The sequence below is a fragment of the Octopus bimaculoides genome, chromosome 11, assembly GCF_001194135.2.
Source record: "Octopus bimaculoides isolate UCB-OBI-ISO-001 chromosome 11, ASM119413v2, whole genome shotgun sequence".
In the NCBI taxonomy this organism is placed as follows: Eukaryota; Metazoa; Mollusca; class Cephalopoda; order Octopoda; family Octopodidae; genus Octopus; species Octopus bimaculoides.
The window spans coordinates 17,360,830-17,369,268 of record NC_068991.1 but is presented as its reverse complement, the minus strand read 5'-3'; the positions used below and the strand labels follow the sequence as shown (position 1 = coordinate 17,369,268).

General features: G+C 38.7%; 1 protein-coding gene across 5 annotated transcripts in view; it reads right to left on the bottom strand.

Annotated features, from left to right (window-relative positions):
- LOC106876467 (carbonic anhydrase 12) overlaps window positions 1-4,662 on the bottom strand; it is a 27,017-nt gene extending 22,355 nt beyond the window's left edge. For 2 of the 5 annotated variants that reach the window (XM_014925027.2, XM_014925028.2), the window contains exon 1: window positions 3,517-4,660. The gene's annotated coding sequence lies outside the window, so the exon portion shown is untranslated. Of the gene's footprint in view, window positions 1-861; window positions 982-3,516 lie in introns of those variants that run through there. The other 3 variants (XM_052971539.1, XM_052971541.1, XM_052971542.1) reach the window with 2 other exon arrangements.
- Window positions 4,663-8,439: the final 3,777 nt, after the last annotated feature.

Genomic DNA, 8,439 nt, shown 5'->3' with positions numbered 1-8,439 from the left:
AGAGAGAGAGAGAGAAAGATTGATACACATACACAGGCACACAAGATCAAAGCCAGAAATCCAAAATGGACTCAATGCGAGTTCAGAAAACCGTAAAGCGAATGGATATATTTTTACAGATTTAATTCGCTACCTAAGAATCTTCGGATTTGTTAATTCTATTGGTTTTCGGCAACAGAATTTTTAGAACCTGTAAACGTATAATATTTCTTTGTCGTTAAGCATCCATCTATCCAACCATCTTTTCCGACCACTATCCCTGAGAGAATCGTCGGAATAAAATCCTCAGGCATCCTTTCCGAAGCTGAAGTCATAGAGGCAATTAAAGCGTTAAAATGTGCCAAGGTCGCTGGGAAGGATGAAATTTGGCCAGCGATGTTAAAAGCCTTAAGTAGAGAAAGTATACTCTCGCTGTATGCAACTCAACCTGTATCTCGAAGGAGATCAAAGCAATGGTAATCTGGAGTTAAAAATCATAATTTTTGCAAGGGAGACAACAAAAAAAAGGTCTTCTAATTATAGAGTAATCTCCCTGTTGAACATTCCTAATAAAGCCGACGACAGGTGTAGGAAAATTGTCAAACTCAAGCTTGCTAAAGGACAGTGTAAATTCCACCCTGGACACTGTGATTAAACGTTTGGAACAAATTTGATGCAGAGTAGATAAAATAATTTCTTTACGAAATATGGCGTCAAAGAATTAGAGACAGTAATCAAATAACGTTATGTGTTATGTTAAAACACACATACATAAGATTACTTCGTAATCGGAAACTAGTATTTGAATAAACATATATCCTTGTATTAGAATTAGTAATGAACGAAATAACATGTAGAAAATAGATAACCTAATTACATTACCAAATGAAGAAAAACAGATGAATGAAACCTAGAATCTATGCATGATACATTTGCAGATCTACCTTCGAACATTTGTAAACACTTAAGTAGCGAAAGTACAAGTATATAAAAATCCTATTATATCAGTATATACTTATACATCAACACATGCATACGCTCACATACTTATTTATATACGTATATGTATACATACACGCATACGTACGCGCACGCGCGCACGGACGCACGCACGGACACGCGCACGCACGGACGCACGCACGGACACATGCACGGACGGCCACACACACACACACACACACACACACACACACAAAAGGAACTCGCTTATACGTATTCATGCAGTTAAAAATGGAGACTATTGAAAATAATATTAGGTCTACATCGGTAAACAGCTTTTTTTATTATTTTTAGCATCCTAATATATCAAGTATTTGGAGAAGGAGCTTCATTGAAGTGATGTGTGTGTGTGTGTGTTTGTGTGTGTGTGTGTTTGTGTGTATGTGTGTGTGTGTGTGTGTTTGTGTGTGTGTGTGTGTGTGTGTGTGTTTGTGTGTGTGTTATAATTGAGTAAAGTTATCGAAACAGTAAAATTTTTGACAAAATGATATGCAGTTGAATTTAGCTTAAATGTTTAGTATTTATTTCAAATATTTAATATTGGTTTCATAATTTGACACAAAGCCACAAGCCCGCCGCCCCCTCCAACACCTGTTCTGAGGAGGAAGTAGATCGATTACATCGACACCAATGTTCAACTGGTACATATTTTATTTTATCGACCCCGAAAGGATGAAAGGCGAAGTCGACCTTAGTGACATTTGAACTCAGAACGCAAGGACGGACGAAACGCCGTTAAGCTTTTTGTTCGCCGCGCTAACGATTCTGCCACCTCGCCGCCTTTTTTTTCAAATATTGAATATTGATATCAAATTTTGACACAAGGGTAAGATTCCTAAATCAGTAATTAAGAAGGTTGAGTACTGTAGAACAAAAGGTAAGCTATTAATGAATGGCGTTCGTAAATTTGATCTCGACTAACTGTTATTCCAGTTCCATTACTTTCAAATAACCAACGCTATTGGAATGGATTGTACATCTAATTTGTCTCTTATTTCAATACCAACGCATGAACTTTGGGTGCCAAGAGCAGAATTCACTCTGTAGCAAACATTCAGATCAGGTGACTTATAAATAAAACTCGATATCTTGGTGCACCTTTTCTTACCTAGTAACACTATTTGTAAGAGAGTACAGATAGAAGTGGTTTCACAGAGGAGAATCGTCATCAGAGAAGACAGGTTTCACAGTGGCATCGTCATCAAAGAAGACAGTCTCAGCTTCATTATTACGGTCACTGTATAAATTCCTCTTTTCGTTGGTAAGATCACTTGCGTCCACTGGCTTCTGGTGAGGCTATTCTAAGTAATCGAAGTAGTGGTTTACATGCAACTTGAGTTTTACCTTTTTCCCCAACCAATCTGGGGGTCCTGTAAATCCTATGGAAGCTGCCCTTTCTATTTGACTTAGACGTAAATTAGCAAAACATCATGCAATATAATTCGCTCTCTCTTATAAATTTCAAGTTGTGTGGCTATGTTAGCAAAAGAAATAAGAAAGCAGAAGAGAGACATTATTTATTTGATGTTCTGAATTGGAATCCTCTGTCTAGTTCTTACTTTGAAGTATATTTCTTTGAGATCGACCCCTCCCTCCACGGACCGATAAAGCACTGACGTTAATAAAGATATATCCCCTACTCGGACACAATGGACTGTGTGTCACAGTATCAACATTTTGAAGAAGGAAGATGACTAGCTGGCAGAACCGTTAGCACGCCGAGCAAAATGCTTAGCGGCATTTCATCTGTCTGCACTTTCTGAATACAAATTCTGTTGAGGGAAACTTTGCCTTTTGTCCTTTCGGGGTCGATAAAATAAGTAACAGGGGTCGATGTAACCGACTTAACCCCTTCTCAGAAACTAGTGGCCTTGAACTAAAATTTGAAACCAATATTTTGAAGAAGGAAGGCGGCAAGCTGGCAGAATCATTAAGCACGCCGGGCAAAATACTCCGCGGCATTTTGTCCGTCTGCACGTTCTGAGTTCAAAAACCTCCGAGGTCGACTTTGCATTTCATTCTTTCGGGATCGATAAAATAAGTACCAGCCGAGCACTGGGATTGATGATATTGACTCCCCACCACGCACCCTTCATGGACTTGTGCCAAAATTTGAAACCAATATTTTTGAAGAAGGACCCGTTGCTGAGTGCTAGCGCCATTTACATGCAATAACCGCCAAATGGTTTGCTATGCTCAATAAAACTCATCAAGTAACTTGATTCTTCAATTAACCGGAATCTGTAGCGATAGAGAAAAATCAAAGGAACAACCTCCAATCTCCTATAGAGCAAGCTAGTTTATTGTGAGCAACTTTTCTCAAAATATCTGGTTATCTATTCTCCAGTTACCTAAATTGGGGCAACTAGAGTAATATTTCTTCATATCAACACCTATACTTTACATTACACAACTTGATTCGTCTAAAAACATGACATACCACCTTTCTATAGAGTAGTGTACTAATTTTGATTATTTGATATAATATAGTCATTTAAAAATATAGAATGTTTTTAATAGAACGATAATAAAACTTACCTTATGATAATGATTCCTTGCTTTGGCTTTCAATAACAAATCTTTGTTAAGAGAGATGCACGGATAAATTGAATAAACGCTGTTATAAAATGAAAGGTAAAATCCATACAAGTGAGAACTGAACATCAGATTAGGAAGGTAATTTCTCTTTATACTTTTTGAAACAATGAATTGTTGTGAGATATAAATGATTATAAACCAAATTAAAGCTTCCACTTCAATATTTTGTCATTATCAACCTCCAACGGAAGATTGTCGAGGTTTTACGACCATTCAACAGAATTGTTACTTTTAATGCTGCCAACCAAGACAGAAAAATTACCAAACTATAACTAGATAGTTACAAAAGTTTATCAAAAGCATTTATCATTCACAAGGACAACTTAGTGAAAAAATATATTCCAGCTCGAATGGAGTCGCGTTCAGCGTTCATCGCAATGACGTAACTATCCACTACGTCATTATTTCATTATTTAGATTTTACTTTTTACATGAGTGAGAGTAAGAGACAAGTAGCAGGCCAGTTCATTTAAAGGAAAGATTTAATGATGATTTTGTTGTGTCTGGGGAGAGTCATTCTCTTTTAGTGCCTTATTAACTAACACACCCACCGGTAAAGTGCGTTAGATAATAAGCCAAATCCAAAAACGAAACTTAATTATGATGTTTTACTTATCAATCTTTCATTCAATTCTCTTATTTATATGTTTATCAAAATCCATAATCAGATGTTATATTTTTCCGCCCTCCAGTTACATAATACTTTCTAAACCGATTCTACTGTGTGCTAACAATCATCTCGCTGGTATGGAATGGCTTAGTAGAGAAATCATTGGAATGTCAGCTCATGGATTCATCATCATCATCATCATCGTCATCATCACTTAACGTCCGTTTTCCATGCTGGCATGAGTTGGACGGTTTGACAGGAGCTGGCCAGCCGAAGAGCTGCCCGGGCTCCATGTTTGTTTTGGCATGGTTTCTACGGCTGGAGGAAAAACATCCAGCTGTTATAATAAATATGTATTATATGATCTGCATGAAATCAGTCTACGGTGCAAAAACGGTTGGAGAGCTACAGCTATATACCACCAAAGTTACTCTTGAAGCCATCTGGATGAAATCATGGCAAAGAAGGAGGAAGAAGAAGGAATACTGGAAAATAATAAAAGTAAAAAAAAAAAAAAAAAAAAAAAAAAGAAATTCATGATGTCATGCAGTCAGAAGAGAGAGAAAGAGGGAAGAAGATAAATGGTGCTGGTAGTGGTGGGTTTGAAGAGAAGGAGGAGCAGGGGGAGGAGAAGTGGAGGATTTGGTATAATTACTGTTTCCAGACTAGCGGGAAACATCTGAGGCAGTCTGCAGTCCTTTTGAGACAGCAGACTGCTTTCCGTTTACAGTCCTTATCCACCTCCCATTGGTGGGAGATCAAGCGTATCGCTGTCAAAATTCAATCTGCCCATGCGCCGCCTTGGAGTAAGTAGTGGGCTTCGTCCATCTGATCGGTAGCTGCTACCACAGTTATACTGGGTCATGATTGGCGATATTAACATCCTGAAAAAAATGTATGATAATGTTTACCATGCGAAATAGAACTCCTGGAATGATCGACAGTCGCCAAGGAGTCCTCGAAGATACTACAGTACCCATCACTTCCGGTTTCTCACCAAAGTAACATTCATCAGAAGATATAACGAAGACGAAAACTTTCGGGGAAAAAAAGGGTACAATAAATATTTATTTTGGCTGTTTGGTCACGTTTATCGTTAAAACCCTTAATTCTATACATTATCACAGTTGTGTTAGCTGCAAGGAAATAGTTACCATACTTGTCAGAAAGAAAGGAACCCCCTACCCCACCAAAAAAAACGAAATGCATCTGGCACGCTCGCTGGTCGCTGTCGGGGTGAATTTGTAACGGTTATAAGGTTGAACGATGTCGGGGTCACCACTTGTAACGGTTATAAGATTGAATGGACATGAACATTTTTATAAGAAAATATTTATTTTTGCCGTTACATTCTATGTTGCCTTACCACGACGGGTAGGCCAGTGCAATAGCATATAAAACATGCAAGGTTAGGAATTTAGGCCTGTATCTGTATGTTCCTTTTTTTATGGCAGTAATTGTATAGAGAGAGATGGTAGTGTTATAGAGAAAAGGAATTACTAGCTCGTATGCCTGCTTAGGTCCATGGCTTCAAATGTCCAGTCGCCGCCGACCAGCGACCAAGCTGTCGAGTAAAGAGAGAAAGAGGAAGTTTTCTTGGAGTGTCCTGTTTATATAGCCATGAAGCAGGGCAGTGAGTGCAAAGGATTTAGCTTGTTTACCTCAATTCTAGATGGAGTAGAAGAGGTCAGAAAAGGGTCAAGTGGTGGAGACCGCTTCGGCCTAGCTATTCAAATATGGGTAAAGTGGATCGAATCCACTTCACGCCTGCCAGGTTCCTATAAATTCTTGTCCATCTTCGACGTTTATTGCGGTTTTAACTCGATAAGTCCTTAAAATATTTTATCACAGGACAAATACTGCAGGAAGTGCCCTATCGACAGCGTGTGTACATTTGTTATGAACACAGATGACTTACATCTCTTGTATTCAACCTATGGCTTTTCCTTTATGCTTGCTATCAGAGGTGCACCGGGATATGTAGTAAGTAATTTGCAATGTATAGAAATCCTGGGGGTTTTAAGACATAAATAAATAACAAAGCAATGTGACCTGCATCCTCCACATCAAAGGTACAGTGACGATTTATAAAACATTCCAAAGACCTTTCATATACCCCTATCTATCTATCTATCTATCTATATATCTATCCATCCATCCATCCATCCATCCATCCATCCATCCATCCATCTATCTATCTATCTATCTATCTATCTATCTATCTATCTGTCTATCGATCTGTCTGTCTGCTTGCCTGTCTGCCTGCCTGTGTCTGTCTGTCTACGCACAACACAGTAACAAGCTCTGCACAATCCAAACCCTTTTAAGTGCGCTCGCTGATGATACAAATCCTGCTACTACATAAACAACACTACAATCGTACTTTACTTAGTACTTGTGTTGCACATCGTCTAACCTTATATATTATATCATATGCAAACTTTGTGGCGCCCTTTCACATTGAGTAAACAGGCCAACGCTTTGCTGATCGCTCTCGGGAGCATATTCGAAGTATACTACTACGTATGGAAGGCCAACCTGTAGCTACCCATTTCAACGCAAGCGATTCCGCCATTCAGCAGAGTACGATGTCGCTGCACACCATGGATCCACATTTTCAAAGAAACAGAGGGAAATAAATTTCATATCCGAATTTGGCACGATGTCACCGACAGGTTCAAATGGACGTTTCCCCATCCACTCATTCACCCCCTCTTAGTTAATTTAACTCTTTCACATCCTTCAACTCCCGTCTTTTTCCCTTCACCTCACGATCGACTTTGCCTTCTCTCCTTATTTCATTCTTCTTTCCTTCTACCTTCTTACACTACACTATTTTTCCCCACCGTTTCCTGTTCTCGTGAAGCTCACGTGGTCCTACGTTCCTTTATCAGTTGCAACCAGTTTTTTTTTTATCTTAGAGGATGCGAAACCCTGCTGTCTCTCATCAATTTCTCTCCTTGCAACTTTTCTCTGAAGAATGACTCTGTCCGAAACGTTGGATTTTATAATATGAACAGAAAGTTCATATTATTCATTTCATTGCTTTTACTCCATTACATGTCTTGCCGATGCAGACTAACACCAGCCTCTTTGGAATCTATTCGCTCATACATACATACATACATACATGCATACATACATACATACATACATACATACATACATACATATAAGGAAGAAAAGAATACGTAGATCAATGTGGCAGAAAAGGGAATATTCAAATACTGAGCGGAAAAAACCGGAAACTTTTCGATCGTCAGCTGACCGAAGACAATTTTTACCACGAAACACCATAGTAGAGAATTTCACGTCTCATTCCAACAACAATTGTGAACATAAGGCGGTCGCCAGTAAACAATGTATGTTGTGTTGAATTTTATATAATAATAAGAGATGTGTTTCCCTGTTCGTCCGCCTGTCTGTCCATCACACGCTTTTCAACAATTTCGTGAAAGAAGAAATTTTGTAAAATATGAAAAATATTCTCTTATGACGTCATTTTAATCGTGAATTGTTTTCATAGAAAATTGAAGGAAGAGAATACATTACAATTTTTTCCCCTTTGCTTTATATTTCATTTGAAAATTTCGATGCATTTCTATTATGATGTCATAATTTGCCGATGATTATAAAGGAATTTCTTTGGCTCATCAGGTGATCTCCAGCATGCAGCAAATAGGTTCGCTGCCGAGTGCTGCAAAACAGGGATAAGAACTAGTGTTGTGACGTTGGTCCTCTCAAGAAAGTCTCCCAGTGCACTCTGCATGTTAGTGGAACATTACTAAGACAAATGGAAAAGTTTATGTATCTTGAGACTATATTCACGAGTAATGTGGTGCAGAAGGCTGAATTGGATGCTAGAATTGCAGAAGGTAGAACAACGATACGTTAGCTCCAGCATTCGATCGTCAGAAAAGGAAAGGTTGGTAAAAAAAAAAAAAAAAGGCCAAACTCGGTATCTTCAGTTTGGTTTTTCGCGCCTATCCTCACTTATGGCCATGAATGTTGAGTAATGATCAAGCGAGTACGATTGCGAACGCAGGCGGTTGAAATAGGGGTTCCAACAGGGTGCGTAGCTCTAGATCAATGAGTCTCTGCAGGTCGAACTGCTGCAGATAGAACACAAGATGAAAACAACTCGATGTTCTCGAAAATGGATGCTACGGCATGTTTTCCGTAGATCCTTGTTTCACTAGTGGCAGCCTCATCCAAATCAAGCGACCTGAAATCATTGAGCAAGTGACCTTGCT